Genomic DNA, 9,864 nt, shown 5'->3' on the forward strand with positions numbered 1-9,864 from the left:
TTCTTACTGGAGATTAAAAACATTATTTTTAAATCTCTGGCCAATATCCCAGTGAGCTCCAGGTTCAGCAGGAGACTCTGTTTCAAAGTGAAAAAAGTAGAAAACTATAGAAGATGCCAGACATCCTCTGGCCTTTACATAGGCATATGTGATTGATTACACATGTGTGCACACATGCATTGATCTCACAGACACACATGAAGAAATAAATACAAAAATTAAAATGATTTTTTTGGAACATAGATTTATTTTTCTATTGTATAAGTAGCAGTTTCTAAGTGTCATTATTACTCTTTATTTTAATTATTGCATACTTAATTTGGTTTTGTTTTGGTATCTTTTAAAAGTGTAAGTACAGATGATTTTAAAGGTTTGTTCTTTTTTACTGTTTGCATTTAAATTTATTTTCAGTCAATTAATACATTGCTGTATTATGTTAATTTTGACATATTGCATTTCAATTATTATTTGGCTTGAAGCAGTGTTTTTATTCCTCTGCAATTTTCTTTACTACAAATTATTTATAAATGCTATTGCTATTGATTATAATTTATTTCAGTTGGGGGTTAAAGGGAAAATACTGTGATCATAATCTTCGCAATTAATGAGACTTGATCATGGTATATCACAATCAATCTTGCAAAGGCACTTGCTAAGCATTTCCAATATGGATTTATAAGCTTGGGTGTCCATAAATGTGCATATTATCAACTGTGCTAATGTTGTGTAAGTCTCTTGGCCTTAATGAAAATTTGTCTAAATGGTTGCTAACTGGGAAATGTTAAAATCTGTAATCATGCTCGTTGTTTTTTTGTGTGTTTATATTTCTATACACAGACATGTGGATACATTCATGTCATGTGGTAGGTGAATGCATGCATGTGTGTGTGCATTTGGTGATCAGAAGTTAACTTCAGGTGACATTCTTCAAGAGCCATCCACTTTGTCTTTTGAAACAAAATCTTATTGACCTGGAGTTTGCTATATAGGCTAGAGTGGTTTGCCAATGTTCTTCAGGAATCACATGTCTCTGTCTCCCTGGGGTTATAAGTACAGGTCATCATATTTATCATCTTCTATTAGCGTGATCTGGGGATTGCACTCAAGCCCTTATTCTCGAAAGACAAGCACTTTGTCTATTAAGTCATCACCCCAGGTCCCCACTTCTTGTTTTAATTCCACAAGTTATTGTTTCAAATCTTTTTTGTTTTGTTATGTATATAAACTGATTTATGGTTATGAAGTCTGTTGTTCCACAGTTTAAGAAGTATTACATTGATTTACACTGAGGAACATTTGTTTAATGATGCAAAGATGTGCTGCCTTTAACTCTGTAAGGCAGTGTTACTTTGCCTGCCTAAAACACCCATCTGCATTTTTAAAAAGCAGGTAATTCGGTGGCCTAGGCTGGCTGAATCCACCGTAGGCCTGTCTGGTGTTTAGCCCAGGTAGGTGCTATTACAATGGAGGAGAAATGGGAGAGAAAGAGAAGCAAAGTGGTTCAGGTGCTGTAGAGAGAGAGGGGGAACTGAAGCAGCAAATGTAGTGAGGTACAGTAGCCTGATGGGAGTGGCCTGCACAGCCACCCCAAGCCATGGTGACATCCAGGTCCGTGCTTCTGCTGTGGGCCACATCTGAGTCCGTGGTCCTTCCACACCCAGAGTCTATGTTGATGTCCCTGGCTCCTGTTACCACCAAAAACCTAGCAGATGCCTGGGATCTGGGCCACCAAATGAGACCATGTTGGTTTTCAAGAGAATGCTGCCACCAGGTCCATGCTGATCCGAGTGGTCTGATCTGCTACCGAGGACCGTGGTGACATCTGGGCCAGAGCTGCTTCTGAGGGCCATGTTGGAGTCGGTGGTCCTGCTGCATCCGGGGCCCTGTCGATGTCCATGGCTCTTATTAACACCAGGAGCCATGCACACCCTGAGTGTTGAACTCTGAGGGATGCGCTAACCTGGTACCACCCTTCGTTGGTCCTGGGTGGTCCTGCCCCTCACTGGCTGAGAGCTGACTCTGTCCTTCACCTGAGTGACGCGGTCTCAGCAGAGGCCGGGACTGACCAACTAAGCTACCACCCAGACCCACATCCAAGGCTTTGCTTTAGTACTCCCCAACATCCACCCCATCTATGACCTGCTGGAGCGCCTGAAGAGATCTATAGCTGCGGGATCTCCATATCAAGGGCAACCATAGGATATCCGAGAGGAGTTTTGGTGAGTGTCCAGTACTGATGATGTCCTGGAGCCCTTGAACTTGATCAACAGCACCTCTTAGACAATGAACATTTGCAAGTAAAACTGTTTGAACAAAAGTGTATACTGCATGAGACACAACACCCACCAAGAGGAATGAAGACGTGATGGGTAGGTGGGAAAGATGGAGGAGTGAAGGTTTTATTTTTTTAAATATTTTTGCTCTTTAAAAAAAATTCTTCGGCTGGGGGTGGAGCACTGCTGGAAGGGTGAAGGGTGGGTATGAAGGAACTGGAAATGAGTAGGATTGGGATGCATGATGTGAAATTCCAAAAGAATCAATAAAAATATGGTAAAATATAAAAATTATGACTCAAACATCTTTCTTGATTTATAAAAGTAGATAATTCGATTAAGAATCGTACCCTCTTTTTTAATTGGAGTGATTAGACGACCTGAATTTCATATAGTTATTATCAGATTTGGATTTTATACTGACATTTCGTTCCATCTCCCCTTCCCTTTGCTCCTGTGTTCTTAAAATCCTTTCCATTAATCTCTCTTATTGGCTTTTAATTATTCTTGGTATTCATTTTAATTTTATTGCTTTCTATGGAGAAAGTGATATGCTCCCCTTAATTTTCAGACTATATCGTCAGCATTTTATTATTGCACCAAATGACAGATTATTTCCAACTTTCTTCCCATCCGCTGTACCGCTGCATTTCACAAATGACTGCTACACAAGTAAAAAATAGCACATCTATCATTATTTTTGTTCTAAGTAATCTATTGTCTATAGAAGCAATTGAAAAAGTATTTTAGTTTCCTCATTTATCTATCATTTCTGATAATCTTTATTCTTTCAGTAATATACTAGTTCTGTGTGGTATAGGTATAATTTATTTGCATGCTTACAATATATTATCTACAATATCTTTTAACTCTGATAGTGTTTGAAATGATTTATTATTATTATTTTATGTGTGTAATGTTTTTTATGTACACATGTGCAATGTCCATAGAGGGCAGAGTGGGCATTGAATCCACTGGAGTTAAAAGTGGGTGCCAGTTGTCATGTGGATACTACCTGCTGAACATGGGTCCTTTGCAAAAGCAGTAAATTCTCTTAGTCACTGATCCATCCCTCCAGTCACTTTCTTAAATTTTTTATGCAAATTATGTTTATTTCATCTCCATTGTTGAAACGTATTCCTGCTCTCTATTCTATCAGGTTCGTTGTACCTGATTTCATGTTGAGGTCTTTAATCCATTTGGAGTTGAGTATTTTGCAGGGTGATAAGTATGGATATATTTCAGTTCTTCTACATGCAGACACCCAATTTAACCAGCATCATTTGTTGAAGATGTAGTCTTTTTCCTAGTTTGTATTTATGTCTTTTTGTAAAAAAACCAGGGGTCCAGAAGTATGTGGATTTATATCTGGGTCATCAATTTTGTTCTATTGATCATCATATCTGTTTTTGTGCCAATAATACGCTGATTTTATTTCTATAGCTCAGTGGTATAATTTAAGCTCATGAATGATACTTCCAGCTGTTCTTTTATTATTCAGATTATTTTAGCTTTCCTGAGATTTTTGTGTTTCCATATAAAGCTGAAAACTGCCCTTTCAAATTCTGTGAAGAATTGTGTTGGAATTTGATGGGTATTGTATTGAGTCTAGATTAGTTTTGGTAGGATGGCCAATTTTACTATATTAATCCTATTGATTCAGTAACATGGGAGATCTTCCTATCTTCTCTTTTTAAAAGATAGATTGCTTTATTTCATCTTAGTACATTCATTTGGATTTTAAGGATACACAGAACATTACAGTGAATGCCTACAATTAGCCCCACGATGACAGTTACATGTACTTAAATGTTTATGAGGACTAGTTTGAAGCACTTTAATCATCCTACTAGGCTATATGGCTAAGGGAATTATTCTGACTTAACCTAGACACTCTGGCAAAGTTTCTACTTTCTGTCATCTTATATCTTCTTAATTTCTTTCTTCAGTGTCTTAAAGATTTTATCATACAAGTCTATCACTGAATTGGTTAGAGTTACCCCAAGGTTTCTTATATTATTTGAAGCTATTGTGAAAGATGTTGTTCCCTGATTTCTTTTGCAGTCTATATATCATTTGTATACTGGTGGGGGCCTTATTTTTGTGAGTTAATTTTGTATCCAGCTTCTTTGCTGCAAGTGTTTATCAACTGTAGGAGCTTCCTGGTGGAATTTTTTAGGATCACTTATGTCTACAATCATGACATCTGTAATTACAGATACTTTGAACTCTTCCTTGGCAAACTGTATTCTCTTGATCTCTTTCAGTTTTTGTATTGTTTAGCTAAGATTTCAAGTGGAGAGAGTGGTAATCTTGCTTTAGGTGTATTCTTTTGTTCTAGAACTTTCACATCTGTGGTTAAATTACTATTATGAGTTCTCTTAATTTTTTTCATGTATGCATTTAATGCTATGAACTTGCTTCTTATAACAGCTTGCATAATGTCCAACACATTCAGGTATGTTGTATATTCACCTTCATTCATTTCTAGGAAGTCTTCAATTTTTGTATTAATTTCTGACTTATACATTTTTCGTTCAGTAATGCGTTACTCAGTTTCCCTGAGTTTGTAAGCTGTTGCTGTTAATACCCAATGTTAATTTATGTTGGTCAGATAAGATGCAAGGTATTATTTCAATTTTATTAAATCTATTAAGACTTTATGTTTGAGTGTGTGGTCAGTTTTGGAGTAAGTTCCACGAGGTGCTGAGAAAAATATATTCTTTTGTATTTGCATGAAATGTTGTGTAAATATGTTAGGTCCAGTTGGCATGTAACATCAAATTAATTCCAGCATTCCTGTTTAGTTGCTGTTTGGATAACCTGCCTATTGGTGTGAGTAGCATATTGAAATCTCACACTACCACCATGTGAGTGTCAGTAAATGATTTAAGCTTTTCTTCTATGAACTTGGATGTCATTCTGTTTGGTGCATAGATGTTAAGAATTGCAATGTCACTTCGTCTTAAAATGGGTATTTTCTTTTCTTCTGTATCTCTTCTGATTAGTTTTGGTTTATAGGCTAAATATTAAGATGGCTATAGCAGCTTGCTTCTTAGGTTTATTTGCTTGGAGTGTCTTTTTAATTCCTTTACCCTGAAGTTCACTTTATCCTTGATGTTAAGGTGCGTTTCTTAGGTGTAGCAGGATGGAACCTGTTTCCCATTTATTCTGTTAGTTTGTATATTTATATTGGTGAGTTGAGACCTTTAATGTTTAGAGGGATCAATCCTCAGTGTTTCTTGATTACTGTTATTTTGTTGTGTTGTAGTTATGCGTGTTTCCCTTCTTTTGATTTGGTAGTGTAGGATTTTTATTCGTGTCTTGGATGTGGATAATCTTTGTAGGTTGGTGTTTTCTTTCTAGTATCTTCTATAGGGCTGGTTTCATCATGGAATGTCTTCTTTTCTCCACATATGGTGATTGAATATTTAGCTGGTTATAATACTTTGGGCTGGCATTTGTGGTCTCTTAGATTCTGTAAAACATCTGTCCAGGCTATTCTGTCTTTCATATACTTCACTGAGAAGTCAAGTATAATTCTAATAGGTCTGCCTTTATATATTACTTGGTCTTTTCCTCTTGCAGCTTCTTATAATTTTCTTTGTTCTCTGTTTTTAGTTTTTTGATTATTATGTGATTGGTATGTGCTGAGGGTACTTTATTCTTTAATTCTTGTACTTTGATAGGTATTTATTTAGATTATGGAAACTTTCTTCTACTATTTTATTGAAAGTATTTTCTGTGTCTTTGACCTGGGTTTCTTTTGCTTCCTTTATTTCTACTATTCTTGGGTTTGGTCTTTTCGTAGTCCCTCTGTTGTAGAATATTATTTTAACTAGGAAAGATGTGTTGAATTTGTTTATGCTGCATTTGTTTAATGATGTAAGGATATGTGTTTAATTATGTAAAGATATGTTGCAGCTGTTTTACGGCACCTGATTGATCTAATAAAAGCTGAATGGACCTAAGCACAGAGTAGGATAAGTGGGGATAGCAGGCAGAGAAAATAAATAGGAAGAGAAATCTAGCACAAAAATAATCAGAAGAATGAGAGAATGAGAGTCATATCTGGGGCAAGAAACCAGGCAGACACCAAACAGAAAGACACAGAGAAGTAGTGCATGTAAGACATACAGAAGTGAGTAAGATAATAATCCGCAAGGTAAAAGGTACATAAAGAGAAACAGGTTAATTTGAGTTAAAAGACCTAGCCAGAAATGTGCCTAAGCTAGGCCAAGCATTCAAAACTAATAATAAGTCTTTGTGTCATGATTTGGGAGCTGGTTGGTGGCCCAAAAGAAAGAGCCTGATACATTTCATCTTGGCCTATTTAAAATAATATTTCACAACATCCCCAAGATTTCCTGGGTGTTCTGTTCCAGATTTTTATAAAAAAATTGTATTTAGCATTTTCTTTGACCAGTGTATCTATTTCTCCTATTTTGTCTTCACTACCTGCAATTCTCACTTTACTCTTTTGTGCTCTGTTGGTGAAGCTTACCTCTGAGTTTTAGGCTGGGATAAATCAATAAGAGAGGGGAGGGAGGAAGGGGAAGAGGCATCAGCAGGTTGTCTGCTTACAGAGTTAGGGATGCACTTGGAAGCATGGAGTGAGAGGTGAAGTTAGTCTACCCTCTTCCTTGGTAGAAGTGTCCCCTGGTTTCCCAGCACATTTGTTTGTTTGTTTATTTATTTTACATTTTCTAGTTAACTTTTTGGTTTCCCAAGATTTCATTTGCTTCCCCTATCCTAGGCATTTCTTCCACAATATTTTAACACGCTTAACATCTTATTTCAATGTACCATGTACTAATTTGAAAGTCTGAATCAGGCATGACGTCCACACTTGAGCTTACATTACATTGTCCCTTTTCTTAACACTTGTCTGCTCTGGATATTATGTTTGTATCCTTGATGTATCCTGCTACATCCTTATGATGAAGCGCTTCTCCTTTTAACTCCAGAAGTGATGGTGCCGAGGTGTTTGGGGCTGTTTTATCTTTGGATTCTGTCTTAGTTACTTTTCTGTTGCTGTGCTAAGACACCATGAGCAAGGCAACTTATAAATATGTTTATTTAGGGCTCATGGTTCCAGAGGGTTAGAGTCGGTGATCACCGTAGCTGGGAACATGGCAGCAGACAGCAACTGTGGTGTTAGAGTAGGAGCTGAGAGCTTATAACCTGACCCTCAGGCCCAAAGCTGAGAGAGAGCACTAACTGGAAATGACATGGGCTTTTGAAAACTCAAATTCCACATGTAGTGACACACTTCTTGAAACAAGGCTACATCTCCTAATTCTTCCCAAACATTTTCGCTGACTGGGGCTAAGTATTCAAATCTATGAGCCAATGGGGATCATGCTCATTCAAAGTGTAACACATTCTATTCTAGCAGGGCTCTGGAACTTTTGCATCTGCTATAACGGACTACTTCATGAATTCTGGTTCATGTTCATCCTTCACGGCCTTTCTTTCAGAAAATGTCAGACATATAGACCAATGGAATAGAAGACCCTGATATTAACCCACACACCTATGAACACCTGATCTTTGACAAAGAAGCTAAAACTATACAATGGAAAAAAGAAATCATCTTCAACAAATGGTGCTGGATATGGACATGTAGAAGATTGCAGATGGATCCATATATATTGCCATACACAAAACTTAAGTTCAAATGGATCAAATACTTCAACATAAATCCAGCCACAGTTAACCTCATAGAAGAGAAAGTAGGAGGTTCCATTGAACGAATTGACACAGGCGACCACTTCCTGAACATAAAACCAGTAGCACAGACATTGAGATTAACAATTAATAAATGGGGCCTCCTGAAACTGAGAAACTTCTGTAAGGCAAAAGACGCAGTCAACCAATCAACAAGACAAAACTGCAGCCCACAGAATGGGAAAAGATATTCATCAACCCCATATCAGACAGAGGGATGATTTCCAAAATAGAGAAAGAACTCAACAAGCTAGTCACCAAAACATCAAATAATTCAATTAAATAGTGGGGTACAGAACTAAACAGAGAATTCTCAATGGAGGAATCTAAAACAGCTGAAAGATACATGAGGAAGTGCTCAACATCCTTAGCCTTCAAGGGACTACAAATCAAAATAACCCTGAGATACCATCTTGCACCTGTCAGAATGGCTAAAATCAAAAACACCAATGACAGTTTATGATGGAGATGATGTGGAGAAAGGGGAACACTCCTCCACTGCTGGTGGGATTGCAAACTTGTATAGACATTTTGGCAATCAGTATGGAGGTTCCACAGGAAAATGGGAACCAGTCTACCTCAAGATGCAGCAATTGCACTCTTAGGCATATACCCAAGGGATGCACATTCATGCAACAAGGACATCTGTTCAGTAATGTTCATAGCAGCATTATTTGTAATAGCCAGAACTGGAAACAACCTAAATGCCCCTCAACTGAAGCATGATACTGAAAATGTGATGCAGTAGGGTACTACTCAGTGGAAAAAACAATGGAATCTTGAAATTTGCAGGCAAATGGATGGAACTAGAAGAAACCATCCTAAGTGAGGCAGCTCACTCACATTAAGACAACATGGTATGTACACACTCACACCATGATTCTATATATAGAGAAAAGGACTACCAGCCTACAGTCCACACTTCCAAAGAAGCTAGGAAACAATGAGGATCCTAAAAGAGACATACATGGTCCCCCAGTGAAGCAGAAAGGTGCAAGAGCCCCTGAACAAATGGGGAGCATGGGGGGGGGAAGATGTAAGAGAAAGACAAAGAGAGAAGAGGAATGGGATGAGAACATGAGGGATCAGGAAGATTGAGTGGGGAGATGAATAGAGGAGAGCAAGAAAAGAGACACATCAATAGAGACAGGCACTATAGGTTTAAAGAGAAATCTGGCACTAGACAATTGCACAGAGATTCACAAGGATGACCCTCAACTAGAACCTTAAGCAATAGTGGAAGGCTACCTTTAATGCCCATCCCCTATAATGACAATAATGACTACCCTAAATGCCATCCTAGAGCTTTCATCCAGTAGCTGATGGAAGCAGAAACAGAGATCCACAGCCAAGTACTGAGCCAAACTCCTGGAATCCAGTTTCAGAGAGGGAGGGGTGACAAAAAAGGGGTCAAGACCATGCTGGGAAAACCCACAGAAACAGCTGACCTGAGCAAGTGGGAACTCATGGATCCCAGTCTAACATCCGGGGAACCAACACAGGACCAAACCAGGCCTCCTGAATGTGGGTGTCAGTTAGGAGCACTGGAGAGTCTATGGGGCCTCTGGCATTGGAACCAGGATGTATCCCTAGTGCACAAATGGACTTCAGGAGCACATTTCCCATGGAGGGATACTCTCTTAGCCTAGATACACAGGGAAGGGCCTATGCCCTGTCCCAAATGACTTGACATATTTTGATGACCCCTCATGGAAGGCCTCACCCTCCCTGGGGGAGTGAATGGGGAATGGGATAGGGGGCATGGGAGGAAGGGAGGGATAAGAAACTGGGATTGATATATAAAATAAGATTGTGTCTAATTTAAATAAAATTTATATAAAAATTCTTTCCTGAAATTTAA

The sequence above is a fragment of the Mesocricetus auratus genome, unplaced genomic scaffold (genome assembly GCF_017639785.1).
Source record: "Mesocricetus auratus isolate SY011 unplaced genomic scaffold, BCM_Maur_2.0 Super-Scaffold_100018, whole genome shotgun sequence".
Taxonomy (NCBI): domain Eukaryota; kingdom Metazoa; phylum Chordata; class Mammalia; order Rodentia; family Cricetidae; genus Mesocricetus; species Mesocricetus auratus.